Below are 14630 nucleotides of genomic sequence, written 5' to 3' on the forward strand. Positions count from 1 at the left end.
ATAACTCTCTTTTAGATAGTACTGCCCTACTGTGTCTGAGCTTTATATCCTGTTTGTTATCGCATCTTACCCATACTTGCCAACTCTCCCTGAATGTCAGGGAAACTCCCTGAAATAGGGGTGATCTCCCTCACTCCCTGAAGAGTCTGGCATTCTCCTTGACGCTGAGTCAGTACAAGACGTGGTTGGCTTCGCCATCTGTGGCATGACGACGCAGTTCAGAAATTGTGTCCTATGTCCATGTATTTATGCCCATGGAGGTGGCCATTTTCATGGAGACCAAGATTTAATCAAAGACTGACAGGTAAGACAACATGACTTTAGTAACGGAGACAGAAATGTAAAAGACACTTCAGTCTCTAGAGATTCATCAGCTGCTTTTTCTTTAAGCATAGTTGCCTACTCTCCCGAAATGTCTGGGAAACTCCCGGGATCTCCCGGGAGAGCAAGGCAACCTCCCAGTTCTCTTCCCTGCAATAGATAAGTGATGGGGGCGGGGCTTAATGATGCAAATATTGTGTAATCTTACGCCAAAAAGGATGCAATTTGTCAAGCCCCGCCCCTGCACGCCCACCTCCACCGGGATCTCCCTGAAGCCAACAAGGAAAAGTTGGCAAGTATGATCTTACCCTGTCTGCTACACTTCCAGTTTTGATGGACTTTTCACCTTAGTCAACAATAGGCCCTACATCACTCTGGTTTTCAGGAGGATCAATACTGGTAACTTTCTGCCGCCTTATTGATCAAATTTCTCCAGTCCATAATTCCCATTGTACCATTTCTTGTGTGCATTAGATGGACCAACCAAAGAGTAGACTTATCAAACCTTCGGTATCCACCTATCATTTACCTAGTACTGTCTACAAAATGATAACTAGAATCTGATTGGCTGCTGTAGACAACACCTCCACTTTTCCTTTTTAGAAAGTTTGATAAATCTACCCCCCAAATCTTTTCTGCTGTTAAATTTCTATGATTCTAGGACGCCTTGGGTCACTGTTTGTTCTCAGAAGGTCTAAGAACCATTGTGTCTATTGGATATATAAGTAAGCTTAAACTTAATCTTTATGTAGACACATATCATTCCGTTATCCATCTTTATTATATACAAAGAGACACAGTATATCTTTATCTACTGTACATTGCTCATCACCTAGCATAAAAATGCTTTATTGGATCTTTTATCCTTTAATAAATCAGTGTTAATTCTACCTTGCTTTTATCTGTGACATGTGATAGTGCTAATACATATTACAGATCCCTAATTGACTCTACTTTAAATTCACTTACTGAAAGTAATTAAATAAGGTCATTGTAGCGTGAAGCGTGCTTATATGTTCTGACAGTGCCACTGGATTCTTGGCCTTAACTGAGAAGTTCGTTCAAAAAGAAGAAATTGGCATATAAATAATAAAAAAAAAAACCTGTTTCATTACTAGGACTTTTGATAATATCAAGGGTCATTTGCAAAATTACATAATGTAGACATATAGTGGTGCTTATGATATCTGCACCTATATTTCTGTGATTGCACCCATTTTTCTTGATGGGGGGCCACGATAGTGGCTTCTGCAGGGAGCAAATTGTTCTTTCTCATTTTCTGTTCAGAGGAGTTGGGCAGGTTTTGGGTATTCATTACGAATTGTGAGCTAGGCACATACATGAACCCAGTTATGCAAATTACACTTAGATAGATCTGCCCACTAGAACCCCCCGCCCTTTGTGAGATCACATTTTATGTTGTGTTCCACTTTACAGAAAGTCTCTGCCTTTTCCATAAGTGGAACTTGACACAACATATGTTCTCAGAAAGGGGAAACAATAGGGCCAATTGATAAAGTTAAAGCATACTTGCCTATTTTTGGCAAGTTGTATCTGGGAGAGGGGCGTGACTCATTTTAGCCCCGCCCCCGCGAGAAATATGTTGATTTGTTGCAGGTGCGGGGCCAAAATGACGCGATTCACTGCAAATCTGGTCATTTTAGCCCCGCAATTGCGGGATGCAAGAGATTTCCCAGCTCTCCCGGGAGTCCGTGAAACCGACCCAAATTTCGGGACAGTATGAGTTAAAGATTTCCATATAGAGAAATGGGTATTATGACATGTACTGGATACAAAATAAAAATATCTTACACAATTGTTGATAACTTTTGAACGAGGCTTCTGATAGCAGTTCCTTTAAAATGTTGTCAAATCGGGGTCAAAGCCATCACTACTAAAGTTAAACAGCATTGATTGACATACTTGTACTGTTTGTATACATTGCTCACCTCTAGAGATGACCATTTTTTTTAAAATTGTTCCGCAAAATAGTTTCCTCGCTCAGTATTTGGCTGCACATTTAGCTGGTGGAGTAAAACATATATGACAAAGAATGGGCAAAGAGAAAAATACTGGAAGCATTGTAGCATAATGCAGCATATAAGCTGGAAGTCAAAAAGCAGAACCCAATGCAAAAAATGTAATTGTCGAGGTGAATAATAGCGATGTAGAGAGTGTGCAGGAGGTAAAGGACAAGGATGCACAGGTAGATGAGAGGGGAGCAGACAAGAGGAGCTTACATTCTTCTCATGGGAGCTTACATTCTCAAGGGGAGGGGGTTGACGTAAGAGAGTGTGACATAGAGGAAGGATGTAGGTGTAGACAGGGAGGGCCAGTAGGGGAGAAATTAGGAGGAAGATTGATAACCTTTGCTGAACAGGTGACTTTTTAAAGGGCTTTTGAAGCAGTGGAGACTGGTGGAGAACTAGGTAAAGCAGAAACATCGTGGATTCTGCAGGAAGTGGCATGGATGACATGGCTGCACGCACTGCAAAAGCAGGCTCACGATACTACTGAAATATCCCCCACGGCTGTGAGACTTGGCCCAGATGGATGAAATGCTTCTAGCCAATCCCGATCCTGGACATCAGTACTTGATGGGAATGGAACAGCTAACTTGAGCCCGCAGTTATGATAACTCTCCAGAAACAAGCAACCATTGGGCCCCTGTCTGCTAAACAGTGGTCCGTTAAAGGGGTTCTAAACAACATTAAGAAAATAGCAACAGATATTCCTCCAGATATACTGACACTAAGACATACATGTTCATCTATCTACTTTGCTTTGTACTATTTCTGCTTCTTCTTTTTTCAGCTGTTAAGGACAAATGCATTTTTTTTTCCATTTTGTTTGTACAGATTTTTTTTTCGTTATAGCTAACAAGGACAATCTTGTACTCAGGGGACAGACTTTATAAATTGACTGTTATTCTTTAGATACATAACTGAAAAAAAAGTGTCTTGCTGTGAGTGAATCTTGTCTATCTCTAAAACAATCAAAGTATTAGTAAAAGGACTTTCATTCTTGATGGAATTGTGGAAGAACGTTTTTTTCTTAACACTCAGTTTGTCATTGTCTATAATGTGCAACCGCTTCTTGGCTTTGTCCTGCAATATGATATACTGTGTAGCAGGAGGCTTTGCCCTACATTGAGATACTGTGGGGACAGTAAATTGTAAGCCCACTACTCTCTCTCTCTCTCTCTCTCTCATATGTTACTGACATGAAAAGTTGGAGTGGAAATGAAACAAGTTTCCCTGTTTTTAACACAACAATTGTAGAGATCTTTTAACTGAAAGTTTTCATCAGATAGACAAAGGGGCTGTTGGTTTATCAGTTAACAAACAGGAGACAGAAATGTAATCACGGTTATTCCCCAAAACTGTGAGTACTATGCAAATTCTGTTTCTGTTATATAAATATGTCTCTGTTTTAACCTTTTATGCTTCATTGCCATCATGCATTTTTACAGGTGGATCTGCGAACCCACAAATCTAGGTGCAGATTGATTTTTCTGGGTCAGTTTCGAGGATTGGGAAGTGGGTGTACACCTACAAATGTTCTCCTGTCTACAATTTTTCCTGTTTCCCATTTAAGTAAACTGAGATTAGCCGTGATATCTACATTACACCGTGGTGCACAGCAGAAATTCTAATCACCCCATATGTATGTAATAGTCGAAAAAGTCATTGAACAGTACATAGTTGTAGCTTGTTGGAAAAAAAAACAAACATTGCATATCCTAAGAAATTTACTTATAAAGGAGCCGTATGTTTATATTAAACTGTAGTGCATAGGAAAACCGAGGGGGGGTTTACTAGTGCCTGGAAACCCCTCCAAGCCTGGGGCACTGTATAATTGAGCTGGCTGGACCCTGCCCCCACTTCACATGGCTCTGCTTGAAAAGGGAGAGCTGCGTTCACCTAACAGTAGTGCATGCAGCATTGCCCATGTATTTTATAGGGATAGGAAGAGTTGGAGAGCAGCCAAGCACTGTCTAATATTATAGCTACGCCCTCATGCATGATGGTCACGCCCACTGGTGGCGTGGTGTGGAGACCACCCTCTACAAATCCTGCATTTGCCCCTATAGTGGCTGGCTTGATGAGCACAATATGTACCACCTTAGACAGGATACGAAGCACTGAAATCCAGAAATAGGGGTAGATTTCTCAAACCTTCTAAATAGGAAAAGGATAGGTGTTGCCCATAGCAACCAATCAGATTCTTGCTATCATTTTCTAGAATGCATTAGTTTAATAAAGCTAGAATCTGATTGGTTGCTATGGGCAATGCCTACTCTTGTTTTTTTTATAAACCTCCCCCTTTAAAGAGGTCATTCGATCTCAAAGGAGCTAATTTCTTTGCTACTTATGCAAATCTATATTATTAGAACAAATCACAAAATGCGGATTTAATAAATAGAAAAGTACATATAGCATAATACGCCATCTGAGTTTAGAGAATTACATATAAGGACATCATTATAAAACACAGTTTAGAATCTTCTATGAAGCAAATGTAATACAGTAAGAGCAAGTTGTGCACTGTACAGCATTAAGTCATACAAGCGTGCACACTTCTGTACTAATAAGCTGTTCTTAATATCTGAAACTAATTAATGCCATAAATAATCAGTAAACTGGTGAGTAAATAGTGTCTGATGCACATTTTAATGGACTTTTCACATTATGGAAATATTAATATTAAAAATTGCATTATCCTAACTATTACTGTGTATTGGATGAAATATTAATAAACCATGGGCTTCCACTGAAGGTTTTATTAAAGTTTATTAAACACATTTAGGTCATTTCCATATAGCAGAACTTTTAATTTATTTCACATTAAAATGCAGATTGTCTGAATTAATATTGTGTTTGACAACTGCATATGACTTCCTTGTCATATATTTTTTTATATAAGGCTGTATTTGGCGGTATAATTTGGTTATATATACCTGACATCATAAGCTAAGCTTTAGTTCCAGAATAAGGTAACTCAATATACGCTGTTTACGTAACATGCCTGTGAGTTATGCCAACTGTAGTTATATTATTAATATTATTATCAGATCATTGTATTCCTCTGATAACTATTAAAGTGCCCCTTTTGTCTACAAAGGTTTTGAAATGCAAAACGGCTTCTCTGGAGCTGAAAAGCGTCTTTGCCCTCTTGCACTACATTTATGCTTGGTTGCCTAGGTTTGTGGACCAAGATGGGCACATTTGCAGAGGATCAGGGGGCAGGGGAGGTATTGAGCCTAGTGAAAGCAGAGGACGGAGCTGATGCATTGGTGAGCCATGTTTTCTGGAACAGTGCAGAAATGAGATTACAGCTTACAGAGCAAGATTATTGAAAGGAGACAAAGAGCAGGAGAAGGTTTATTTTCAGGGGTGTTGCTTTCCGTGCCCATTTTCTCACTCTGTTTAAAGGGTTTGAATGTTTCATCAGCTCAGAGTTGGTGGAGATTGTGTGTTGTCCAATAATTTTAACAGTACCCATTCTGCGCCCTTATGCTGCAGTTCAGTATAAAACGCATTTCCTGCCACAGAAATAACTATAAGCTCAGGGAGATCAGACTGTGCCATTCTCATTCACCAGAGAATACTGGAGCTGACTGTTGTCATCATCATCACCACTTGCAGCGATTTCCCCCTCTTTCTTATTATGTAGGGGGCATCTTGGGCTTTACCCTCTTTCTAGGTTTGGGTTTTTTCCCATTAGATCCTGGGCCCACATTGTTTCTTCTTTATTAGGCTCTTCCCCCTAATGTGAGAACTCATTGAGGGTTATGGGGCACATCCTAGAAATATTTATTTGGTCTATGTGGCTAACCACCGCAAACCCGTTCCTGGGGATCTCAGGACCTCCTCCCCTCTATGCCAGGTCCCTGGTGTCACATGCTCCCTCCTCGCATGTGACTTGCCGACTCTCGGCACCAGGCATGCAGCTCGGCTCCACCCACTCACTGTGATACAGCAGTCCACGTCACCGATGTTCTCCACCTCTATGAGACCCGTGCCTCGCCCTTAACTCGCCCTACCAGTGACTCCCGCTTGCAGTCACCCTGGGTTTGACTCAATAATGCAGAAAGAGGCATTACACACCTAATGCAATATGTCGAAGACCAAATTTTTGGGGTTCATAAATGACCCCCCCTTGTCTTTCTAGAAGCAGTTATTTTGCAAAACAGTGTAAACACTATTGACAGAACAAATGTATATATCCCATACCTCCACTTTACTTCTGTTCTCCTTGAAAGCTGCATATTGCTATTAAAAGACCCTTCTTCAGTCTTTAGGTGGGACAATATGAAGGTGACTTGTTAATTCATTCTGGTAGGAGAACAATAAGCTCTGTGTAGATGAATAAAATAATATTACTAAAGTGCATATATTCATTAGCATAATGCATTGTTACCACCGATATTGCAGCTCCGAACTAGGCATTAATTAATGACAGAAATGTTTTTAAATCAAGGCTATCTTAGTGCTTCCTGCCAGCCTTGAATTCATGCCGTGTGTCCAAGTAAGAAGAAAGTCTGGGCTAAAGATAAATAACACTAAAAGTAAAGATTTCTTCTTCCCTGTCTCATCTTTGGAAGCCTGATCAGTAAACAGAAAGTTCAAAAGATAATGAGCTAAATTTTATACACATAGTTATTTTTGGACTAGCCTTCGACAATTTTGAGATGCCTACAGTACAAAATAAGAAACTTTACTCAAAGTAACCTATTTACACAACTATATGTCATTGTAACTGGTACTGTATGACACTTTCATGTTCAAAGCCAAAATATAAACCAAGTCTATCACAAAATGAGCAAAATAAATTTCACATGAATTCTGGTACAAAAACACAAAGATACTAAGTATCCTAAATATTCCTCTTAATATATTTAAATATATATGTTTATATAGCTAAGGGTCTGGGGTTGTAAGTAAGTTTGTATAGGATGTATTCAAATCATTTTTCATTTATCTACCAACCTTGTGCAATGTCGGATCACTGTATTTGGTGCACCAAAAGAAATTTAATGGGGTGGCATAATACACTCATTATGGCTTTGGTCCTGGTACTGAAACACTTTAGATTTCTCTGTGTCCTGGTCACTGTTAAGTACAGAAATTTAATATTATACAAGAACGGGGGGAAAATCCTTTATATATCTAAACACAGTTACGTTCAAGTTAATTGTATGAGTTTTTTGTTTCTTTTTAGAGAACCCCAAAATAGCAATATAGGTAATGTGATATAAGTCTTGATCAGTCTGGTTTATTTACTTAATTCTTTTTAGAAAGTTTAGTATTTGCTATGGCAAACTACTTTTTTTCCCATTTTTTTCATTGACCAATTCGTGCAAAGCCTACATGTTATAATACTACCCAGAGCCATAACTAGAAATTGTAGCGTCTGTGGCAAGAAAGAAAACTTATACCCCATGGCCCTCACTTTTAAGTAAATTATCCTAAAATATGTATTGTCTTGTGCCCCCCTTTAGCTTTGTGCCCAGTGTGGTTGCCCCTTTTGCACAGCAATAGTTATGGCCCTGATACTACCCACTTTAAAGTGGTCTTGTCCCCAGTACACACTGAAGGCAGCAGCCTATCAATTCTTTAGAAACCAGTGACATCACTGGGACATGTGACTGAATATTGGTTCAGCTGACAACAGGGCCACATTCGCTGATGTAGATAACGGCTTCACTGTAAGTAAGCAAACTTCGTTAGCTCCCATTTCACAAAGGCGGTGATAGTACGACAGCTGTAAAACAGTATAGACATAATTACCACATTCAAAACCATTATAGCCTGTCTTTGTAAGATGTATCTTTAAATGTAATTAAGAATACTTGCATTGCACATACACATATAACCTATAATATGTGTATAATTCCCTTTTAACCACCCTCAGTTTATCACACAACAAACATTAGAAACCACAGTGTCATTTATATTCGGGTTACGCATCAAATTGATATAGCAACCCTGTTTCATAGCTTTAATGGTACTTACATAGCTTTTATGAATGTTCTGTGAAGCCATCACATGAAAGGCATTTACACTAAATATGAGGTATAAATAACACACAGCATTTTACTGTCTTGAAATGCTGCGGATATTTAAGTTATGTTTTTAGCTCATGATTACCGTACTCAAGCACCAGCTTGTCTCCACCATTGAAAGGAGCGATAAGATAGATGTAAAGTACATCGTTCCCAGGAAATATGAGCTTTGATGAAAGGGCAATTTCAATGATCACTGGTTTCTATTTGTATACAGCGTGTCACTAAGAATATGGATTTACAAATTACCCTCTGTTCAAATAATATATTTTATTATATTACTGAGCCATGACCTGCATTCTATCAGTTACTGTAGATTCATTCTGAAAACATCAGTTACTTTCAGAAGGATATAGAACATATATTGTTTATATTACTCAAAAGATTACACTTTTGGGTAAATCGTAAATATAGCTTAAATAAATAAACTAAACAACATTTACATTCAGCTCTCTAAGTAACAGGGGATTAGAATATATATGACGAATAGCGGCCAAATAAAAGTTTCTTAGTTGACAACATACATAGGGCAATTCCTTCCTCATACTCCATCTGGCCCTTCCAATCCTTTCCCTTCTCCCCTATTGTCCCCATTTGCTACTCTGCCCCATCCTAAACAACTCCCTTCTCCTGCTCCACCTACCTCTTTTACTCCTTTCCCTTCTCCCATATTGTCCCCATTTACTACTCCACCTCTTCCTAATCAACTCCCTCCTCTCGCTCCACCTACCACTTCCATTCCTCTCCTGTATTGTTCCCATTTACTACTCCGCCCCATCCCAAACAACTCCATTCTCTCGCTCCAACTACCTCTTTCCCTCCTCTCCCCTATTGTCCCCATTTACTACTCCTCCTCATCCTAAACAACTCCCTCCTCTTGCTCCACCTACCTCTTCCACTCATCTCCTGTATTGTTCCCATTTACTACACCACCTCATCCTAATCAACTCCCATCTATCTTTCCACCTACCTCTTTTACTCCTTTCCCTTCTCCAGTATTGTCCTCATTTACTACCCCACCCCATCCTAAACAACTCCCTTCTCTCATTCCACCTACCTCTTTTACTTCTTTCCCTTCTTCCCTATTGTCCCCATTTACTACTCCGCCCTATCCTAAACAACTCCATTCTCTCCCTCCACCTACCTCTTCCACTCTTTTCCCTTCTTCCCTGTTGTCCCCATTTACTACTCCACCTCATCCTAAACAACTTCTTCCTCTCGCTCCGCCTACTTCTTCCACTTACTTCCCTTCACCTCTATTGTCTCCATTTGCCTCCAGAATGTATTCTCATGAGCTTGTCCATCTCTTCCTCATGTCTCCTTTTTTTCTTTGTAATGTGTCCTTTGTTCTAATTATGTCTTCTAATGTATTTGCTTTCTGTGTTGTCTCTTCTTTGATTGATTTTTACTGATTCTATTGTTTCTCTTGCCCCTTACTTATTTGTATATTGTTTAGTTTATACTTTGTAGATTGTACAGGACTATAAGTTCTGTGGCTCCTTCTGAATAAAATATGATGATGACGATGATGATGGAGCATGTCCCTAAAGTGAAGACCCCCGCATTCATATGTACTATCATCATGTATATATTAAGTACAATATTTCAAATAAGTTGGCATATATTACCTAAAGCAACATTACTCCAGACACTGTGCTTGAAATTAAGGTCAAGGTCAAAGTAATGTACTAGCAACAGAGATCACTTTGTATAAACCTGGACTCAGGTATTCCTGTAGAAGAGATAGACACCAATTAGGTGTCCAAGGATAGTCAAGGAGGAGGTGCTTAAAATTGATGTTTAAAAATAGATACACAAAAACATTTTCCTTTATTTGCTTCCAACGACTTGATATGGCTAGATTGGTTAAAAACCGTCACCAAACTTCAATCTGTATGAAGTCAATGAAGAAAAATGTATCTACTCATATTGGTCAAACCCTTCATCAGTGGTGACTTCTCCTATACTATACCGGTTTTATCAGTCACGAAGAACCCAGAACATCCCATGCAATAAATCAGGAATAAGGCATAAAGATGGAGAGTAGTCTATATGGAAGTCTCAAATACAGTGTGATACTATCTACCTGAGTGATGTGTACATCACAGGGGCGCACGCAGGATTGTCAGGGGGGTCCCCCCCTGACCCAAAAAAAAGCAAAAAAAAAACACATGAGAGAGCTGCTGCACATGCAACAATTAAATTTAGGTATGTACAGTATTGTAAAAATGTTTTAAATAAGTTTGTTGTATGTTCTTTGTTTCATTTAGAGGTGAATTAGACTTAGTTTTTCAGCATAAGTTAAGACCGAAGCATCAAATAAGTACTCTGTGCTGTTGGGGGACCCTGCTCCTTCCACTATATAACTTTCAGTCTGTGGCTTCCTGCTGCTTTCATTCACCTCACATCATGTCACTGCCCCTGTCACATGCAGCCCTGTCCTCACTAACACATCACTCATCTCCAGATATACTCTGTGCTGTTGGGGGACCCTGCTCCTTACACTATATAACTTTCAGTCTGTGACTTCCATCTTCTTTCATTCACCTCACATCATGTCACTGCCCCTGTCACATGCAGCCCTGTCCTCACTAACACATCACTCATCTCCTGATATACTCTGTGCTGTTGGGGGACCCTGCTCCTTCCACTATATAACTTTCAGTCTGTGGCTTCCTGCTGCTTTCATTCACCTCACATCATGTCACTGTCCCTGTCACATGCAGCCCTGTCCACACTAACACATCACTCATCTCCTGATATACTCTGTGCTGCTGGTGGACCCTGATCATTCTACTATATAACTCTAAGTGTGTTGCTTTCTGTTCACCTCCTCACACTGTCCTTGTCAAATGCATCATTAAACTTACTTTTGAGCGTAAAGGTCACTTTCTCCTGCCACTGTGCTGATGTGAACCTTACAATAATCCCATTCTCTGTGTTCCTCTCCACAGACACCCTTGTCCCCTGATACCCCCTCCCCTGACACACTTTAGTGGACTCTGCCCTGACACTTTCCCCCACTCCCCTGTATAAAATAAAAACTAGACAAAGCACTTTGTTATACTGAGTTTTTCAGTTGTTTACGGTATATTTATTCCCTAACACTGAAAAACACAAATTTTGTGCATATGAAAAAACATAATAAGAACACATATTCCCTAGACAAAAGTAAAAACTGAACCCCTAGGTGTATCTTGTTATAGAATGTCAAGAGACCTATAGAATCTTGCAGCAAACTATGGTTACATTTTAACCCACAAGCCAACATTTTATAGTTTTACATAACTGGACACTATATCAATTTAAATCTCAGTTAGTCATAGTTATTTGACCACAGAAGTTAACCTCCACTTGGCCCATTGGTTGCCTGGCGGGATAATACTCAAACATCGAGATCCCTTCAGAAGAGGTCAGAGTAAAAAAATCACCACAAAGACAAATCAGTAGCTTGGAGCACATTTTGTGTTCTGTCTATTTCTTAATGTGCCAAGGTCCTCTGAATAAAGGAATAGATCTCTAGCCCATGTAAGCAGTTAGGAGCGTAATAAATAAAATGAAAGTGAATTAAGCCAAAAAAGAAATGATGAGTGCCTCGGAGATTGAACTCCAAACAGCGAGAGTGGAATAAGCTATTTCAAAGACTAAGGGATGATGAAGCAACTGGAATATACAACACCGGTGGTGTCCTTGTCAACCGTGGTACAGCAATTTTCTATTTTTTTTCCTGTGTTCTACAGTATGTGTGTATTAATGAATAATGCTTCTCATTATATTATTTAAAGGCTTTGCTGTCAAATGAGGCAACATTGAAGCAAAAAAAAAAATTTTTTTATATTGAATGCACATCCAGGTTATGTTATAGACAATGTCACGCCTAGCATTCTGCATCTACTGTCTGAAGTGACTTTATTGGATTTGTTGTGTGTGTATATATATCCTACTTGTAGTACCACTGCCCACCAAAGGGGCCGCTGTGCTACTTGGACTATTTTTCCTGACTCATTATCACTGGGAGTTGTTTCACCTGCATGTGGCCTATACAAACCTGGCTGCTTCAAACGGTCTTTGCCAGATCATCAGGTCATTCCTGTGAGCATTTCCAAGTGTTCTGTTCCTGTGAGCATTTCCAAGTGCTCAGCTCCTGTCTGCATTACCAAGTGCTCTGTTCCTGTGACCATTTCCTAGTGCTCTGTTCTTGTGAGCATTTCCAAGTGCTCAGCTCCTGTCTGCATTACCAAGTGCTCAGCTCCTGTCTGCATTACCAAGTGCTCAGCTCCTGTCTGCATTACCAAGTGCTCCGCTCCTGTCTGCATTACCAAGTGCTCAGCTCCTGTCTGCATTACCAAGTGCTCAGCTCCTGTCTGCATTACCAAGTGCTCCGCAACTGTCTGCATTACCAAGTGCTCCGCTCCTGTCTGCATTACCAAGTGCTCAGCCCCTGTCTGCATTACCAAGTGCTCAGCTCCTGTCTGCATTACCAAGTGCTGTCAGGTCTCTCATCAGGACTGGACTCCCTTTGTGGGACTTACCTGTGGTTGCAGTGCACCGCTCTTACACCTGCTGCGCTGAACTACCATCTAACGGATCAGTTAAGTCTTCAATATTGTTGTTCCCATTAAACTGTTGCTCTGAGTTTTCATCTCTGTATATCTGTGCCACAATCCGTGGTGGACTGTTATCTGTGTTTCTTAATAAAACCACTTTAAGCACTTACCCTCTCTCCGTGGACATACCTGGGAAATCCTGACAGACAATTTATATAAAATGTAATAGCAAAAAAATAAAAGAAAAAGCATAGTTAAGTTTTAGATGGATTAAGTGAGATCTGGTAGGTCGTACCATTTTCCCAAAAATTTGGGGTCTAAAAACTGGGTGCATCTTATACAGTGGCAGCAGGGGGATCCAGGGGGAGGTGGCAGCGGTACAGTGGCAGTGGGGGGATCCAGGGGGAGGCGGCAGCGGGGGGATCCAAGTATAAAAACTTGTGCTATTATGCATTGCAACCAATGCTACACAGTGACCGGTGACCAGACAGGAAAAGTGTATCTAGTCAGTGTTAGCTTGCCTGGTGTCGTTCTGACAAAGTGTATGCTGTTTATTGTGATGGAACATTAAGAGTACTGTTAAGTGGTGTAACCATTTATAGTCACTTGAGGGTAGAAACCCCTATAAGTTAAATAGGAAAGTTAATAAGTTGAATGTTGACTAAGCAAGGCTACGGAATTGCAGTGGAGAAAATGGCTGATCAAAAAAAGTTTGCACTTTAACAAAATAAAGTTAAAGACATTATTGGAATGTATTAAATGTAAATTTATGCACTGACCAATGAACCAAAGAAAGCTTACGGTAAATCTATAACATTATATGCTATAATTTTTGAATATCGGTAAATGACTCACAATCTCTTAATTTAGTATGTAGGTTATTGTATTTATGGAATAAAAAAAATGATAAAACCAAAGAAATATATTTGCAATTTGCTCAATAAAAGCCCAAAACAAGAAAAATGTCCCCAGCACTATCCCAAAGAGCTATTTCAGGAAAATCAGATCATTAACTCTGGAAAACTTTACTAAGCTGTATTCCTAAGTCAAATTAGAGTATCCACAAAAAATAATAAACATTTTTTTGCATGATGCATATAACAGGCTTTGTACAGTCCCTGGGTTTCTCTTTGGGCCTCTGTGGCCGCACTTTCATCGAAAGCCCAAGGTGCATGCCATCAAATCACCTGTTACAAATCTGTAAGAACAATGGTCAGAGGGCCACACTACTACCTCTGAGAACTCTTAGGAGGCAAGAGTCTTTGAGTCCATCTGCTATGTTAGGGTGTGCCCCTTTGCTCCTCAGGTCAGCCGAAGCTCTTCTCTGGAACAAACATATCCTGCTGGCCATGAAGGAGCCTCTGACATGTTGAGTGACGTTGGAACAGTATGGCCACACCAACCTTCCCTAGACTTAGGGATAAGATGGCCCATAGGAGTCAAACCCTTCACTACCAATCCAATATCCAAAGATTAATGCCTTATTTAGGCCAGGAGGCTATTCGCTAGGAAATGTCCTCAGCATGATAAGAGCATACAGACCATTGCTCCATCTCTCCCATAAGCCCTTGCTCCATGCCAGCACCCATCACAGATCTAGGAGTCTACTCTTTGCAATGGGTAATATGTTTTTTATTCTAATTGATAGGGCTGGCTCTGGTTAGTATGTAAATAAATCCCTGCATGTTCCATTT

The sequence above is a fragment of the Mixophyes fleayi genome, chromosome 11 (genome assembly GCF_038048845.1).
Source record: "Mixophyes fleayi isolate aMixFle1 chromosome 11, aMixFle1.hap1, whole genome shotgun sequence".
Taxonomy (NCBI): Eukaryota; Metazoa; Chordata; class Amphibia; order Anura; family Limnodynastidae; genus Mixophyes; species Mixophyes fleayi.